Source organism: Tupaia chinensis, unplaced genomic scaffold, assembly GCF_000334495.1.
Source record: "Tupaia chinensis unplaced genomic scaffold, TupChi_1.0 Scaffold141389_1, whole genome shotgun sequence".
In the NCBI taxonomy this organism is placed as follows: Eukaryota; Metazoa; Chordata; class Mammalia; order Scandentia; family Tupaiidae; genus Tupaia; species Tupaia belangeri.
The window spans coordinates 352,781-358,070 of NW_006201251.1; positions in this window are offsets into that span (position 1 = coordinate 352,781).

Sequence of the window (5,290 nt, forward strand, 5' to 3'; positions counted from 1 at the left end):
GCGCCCTATAGCAAAAAACCTCTCCAAAAAAATAAAATTAAAGAAATAAATAAATAATCATTTAAAAAAAAAACAGGACTAGCAAATGGCGCGGTAGTTAAGGCAGTGGACTCCCACCTGGCCAACTGTGATTCAAGTCCCAGATCTGGCAGCTTGAAACATACCAGGCACATGTGCATCCATACCCAAAAATCTCAGAAGGAGAATGGAGAAGGGATTGTGACGTGGCCATCTTCCCTGGGGAAGTGATTTCTTACTTTCTGTCTCACTGTCTCTCAGGCAAATGCATGTGCCCTATGGCAAAAACCTTGAAAGGAAGGAAGGAAGGAAGGAAGAAAAATAAATCAGGGACCAGCAGGTGGCATGGTATATAAGGTGCTGGACACTCCCACATGGTTCGAGCCTGGTCCTGGTGGCATGCTTTCTCACTTTCTTTCTCACTCTCTCTCTGTCTCTCTTTCTGTTCAAATTTAAATAAGTGAATAAATAAATAAAATTAATAATTATTAAAAGAAAAGAAAGATAAATCAAAAGGAAATTATATGGGAACCAGCAGTTAGCGTAATGGCTATGTCGCTGGACTCCCACGTAGTCGACCGCGGTTCGTGTCCCGGACCCGGTGGCTTAAAACTCACGCCGGGCGCGTGTGCGTGCGTGCCCAAGATCCCGAGAGGAGAATGGAGGAGAAGGGATTGCGGCGTGACCATGCCCCCTGGGGGGTGATTTCTCGCTTTCTGTCTTTATGTCTCTCTCTGTCTGGCGAGCACACGCGCCCTACAGTGAAAATCTCTCCAAAAAAAAAAAAAAAAAGGAAATTATATCAATATTAGATATAGTTGAGGGGAGCAAAAAAGAATTACTTGAAAAAAAATTTTAAAGTGTTTCATATCTAGACCAGCAGTTAGCGTAATGGCTATGTTGCTGGACTCCCATGTAGTCAACTGTGGTTCGAGTCCCGGACCCAGTGGCTTAAATTCACACCAGGTGTGTGTGCGTGCATACCCAAGATCCTGAGAGGAGAATGGAAGAAAAGAGATTGTGACATGGCCATTTCCCCTGGGGGGTGATTTCTTGCTTTCTATCTCTCTGTCTCTCTCTGTCCTTCTGGAGAGTGCACATGTCCTGTGGGAGGCTGCGCACCAGCGAGTCTGCCGAGGTTTCTCAGAGAGCAAACAATTGCCATGATTGGTTCCCTTCCAAAAACCTGACCTTCGAAACCTTGCTCTGATTGGCTACTAGAATCCCTCAGATTTGCATATCTGGCACCTCATGATTGGTCCAAAAGCAACCAATCATAACTAACCTTTTACAACCAATCACGGCCCACTAGCGTGTATATAACCACGATGCCTGGCCCACAGTAGCCAGACGACCACCAGGAAAATGACACAGATGACCAGGAAGACGACCCTGGAGAACCTGAAGAGTTGAAACACCACACAGTCTCCAGACGACCCTGAAGACCCTGAAGAGCTGTAACACTACATCGTTTCTGGACGACCCTGGAAAGCTGTGACACTGCGTCGTCTCCGTGCTGCTCACAATAGACGACGCAGCCCTGAAGAGTTGTAACACTGCATCGTCTCCGTGCTGTACCTTGCTGCCCACAATAAACAGACAACACTGAAGACACTGTGTCGTGTCCATGCTGTAACACTACGCCGCTTGTCCTGGCTCTCACTACTTCACTCAGGAAACCTGTTCGACTGTCCCCCCAGGGCGGGACAGGTAGGGAAAAAAAAGGCATTTCTTATCAATAAGTTCAATTTACCAGGAAATTAAGACAATTCTGAATTTGTGTGTATTTAATATTATATATAGATGCTCAAATTATATAGAACAAGGAAGAATAGATCATTCATGAACATAGTAGGAGATGTAACACACCTCTCATGTTAACTCATAGCACATAACTCTTTCAGAACTGGTAAATCAAAAAAATCAGTAACAATATAAAAAATTTAAAATATACAAGCAGCAAATTTGACTCAACAAAAATATGTAGTCCACTATATCCAACTACTGTAAATTACCAATTATTATTTAAATATTTTAATTGCATTTGTTTATGTTTGCTGGAAGACACGTGTGCTTGCTGGACAGAGAGGCAAAAGCACCACTCCCCCCCTTGGAGCTTAGTCATGTTGCAATCCTTTCTCCATCTCTCCCTCCTTTTAGGGTTTTGGACCCAAATACATATGCACTCAGCATATTTCTCAAGTCTCAAGCCCCCATGTCCAGCACTCGAACTACACAGTTGGCCAGGTGGGATCTGGCTGAAGCAATTGCTAGGCTAAGGAGTTGGCCCACAAATTATTTTCGGGCAAACTTGTAACACTTTTTTTTTTTTTTTTTTTGGAGAGGTTTTCGCTATAGGGCACGTGCGCTCGCCAGACAGACAGAGAGTGACGTAGAGACAGAAAGCAAGAAATCACCCCCAAGGGGGGGATGGCCACGCTGCAGTCCCTTGTCCTCCGTTCTCCTCTTGAGATCTTGGGCATGCACGCGCATGCACATGGGCCCGGCGTGAGTTTGAAGCCACCGGGTCCGGGACGCGAACCGCGGTTGACTACATGGGAGTCCAGCGACATAGCCATTACACTAACTGCTGGTCCCACTTGTGACACTTTTAAAACTGGCCAGGTTGTGTTATAAAATCAGTTTCAACATATTTCAAAGGATGGGAATTATTCAAAATGTATTTATTCTCCATACTGCAGTTAAGCTAAAAATCAGTAACACAAAGGTAACTGCAAAGTCCCTGTATTAAGAAGTTAAGAAATATACTTCTCAATAACCCAAAAATAAAATCATAAAATCACAATTGGAGTAAGAAAATAGTTTGAACTAAGTGAAAATTTAAAATACCACACACCAGGCCAGCAGCAGGTAGCATGGTGGTTAAGACACTGGATTCCTCATGGCCATTTCCATGGTTCAGATACCAAACTCGTGGCCTGAAAACACACTGTGTGTGTGTGTGTGTGTGTGTGTGTGTATGCTCCAAATCCTAAGAGAATAGAGAAGAGATTGTGGTATGTCCATCACCTTCTCACTCTCTTTTTCTAGCCAGTGTACATGCCCTATGGCATGAAAAAAAAGAAAAAACCTTATGGGATTTGGCTAAAGCAGTTTTTAGAGAGTGGTCTTGAGGACATATTCATGGAAATAAGAAAAGTTGAAAATTCATGAGTTTTACCTCTAGCTTAAGAACCTACAATAGGGGCCACCAAGTGGCATGGTGGTTGAAGTGCTAGAGTCCCACATGGCCAACCATGACTCAAATCCTGGACCAACGTGGCTTGCTTTTTCACTTTTCCTCTCTTCTCCCGCTCTCTCTCTCTTTCTCAGTCAATCTCTCACCTCTAGTGAGCACAAGTGCCCTGCAAATTTAAAAAAAAAAAAAAAAAACAAACAAACAAAAAAAAACCTACAATAGTAAATTAACCTAAAGAAAGTTAGTGTGCACATAGTCTGAAAGGATTTGTACTTGATAGTAGTTTATATGTTTTAATTCTTGGGGTAGGATTTTGAGTTTTTATTCTTCTTTATTATTTAACCTAGAACAAAGAATAAATCTATTTTTATTTTGGCAGGGAGAAGTAATAGCAATATTTTAAAAAGGGGGGGGCTGGTAGGTGGTGTGGTGGTTGAGGTGTTGGACTCCCACATGGCCAACCACAGTTCAAGTCCTGGACCTGTGGCTTGCTTTCTCACTTTCTCTCTCCCTCTCTCTGTCTCTCTGGTCAAATATGATAACAATAATAAATTAAATAAATTAAATAAATAATTCTTTAAAAAAAAAAAAAAGACTCAATTATTGAGCCAGAAGGTGACATAGTGGTTAAGGCACTGGATCCTCTATGGCTGATTCTGAGGTTTGAGTCCTGGACTAGAAGGCTTGAAGAAAACACCAGGAGCACGTGTGTGCATGCCCAAAATTCCAAGAGGAGAATGGAGGAGGAAGGATTATGATGTGGTCATCCCCCCTCAGGGTGCTTTCTCATTTTTCTTCTCTTTATCTCTTTCTTTGTCTCCAGCAAGCACATATACCCTATAACAAAAATGTTTTAAAATAAATGTGGTTAAATATACTGTGAACAAAAGCAAAGAAAAATGACAAACTGAGAAATACAAATCAATACTAAACAAATGAAAAGATATTCAACCTTACTCATACCGAGAGCAGTGGACAGTAAAATTGTCTTGAGATACTATTTCAGTAATGGAATTGGCAAAAACACTCTGATTTGATCTTGGGGAAAATATCCTAGTTCAGACATCACTGAAGGTAATACAGATTTTTAACTTTGGGGGCCAGGTGGTGTTGCAGTGATAAAACACAGCACTCTGAGGCAGTACCACATGGGAAGGTTCCGAGTTCATATCTGGAGACCTCCCTGTGTATCCCCCTCCCTGTATACAGGACACATGATTCAGGGCTGGCTGAAGGCCAGGGGTAGATAGTGCTGAAACCCTGCTGGGGTGTTCTCTCTTGCTCGCTCATGGAAGAAATAAATAAAATTTAGAAACAGTTTGGTAACCTTGGGCCAGCAGGTGGTGTGGTGGTTGAGGCACTGGACTCCCACACAGTTAACTACAGTTCAAGTCCTGGACCTGGCAACCTACTTTCTTTCTCTCTCTCTCTCTGTCTCTCTGTCTCTCTTTCTCTTTCTCTCTCAAGCATGCATGCCCTATAGCAAATTTAAAAATAATAATAATGGGGCTAGCAGGTGGCGTGGTGCTTGAAGGTGCTGGACTCCTACATGGCTGATGTGGTTCAAGTCCCGGAACTAGTGGCTTGCTTCCTCACCTTCCCTCTCTGTCTTTCTGTCTCTGAGCAAAACTGGAAAAGAAGAAGAAATAAAGTTGAATAAAATAATTCTTTAAAAATATTAATAAGTGGGAACCAGCAGTTAGCATAATGGCTATGTCACTGGACTCCCACGTAGTTGACTGCGGTTCGCGTCCCGGACCCGGTGGCTTAAAACTCATGCCAGGCGTGTGTGTGTGCGTGCCCAAGATCCCGAGAGGAGAAAGGAAGAGAAGGGATTGCAGTATGACCATCCCCCCGGGGGGTGATTTCTCGCTTTCTGTCTCTATGTCTCTGTCTGTCAGTCTGTCAAGCACACGCGCCCTATAGCAAAAACCTCTCAAAAAAAAAAAAATCCTCTGACCTACCTTGTCTGAAATTAAATAAGATCCTCATTCCAGAGGGATCCTGACCCATTCCTAGGAGGAAAGAATGCTACACAAAAAGGCAAGAAGAATCTACACAGACAAGCCTTGC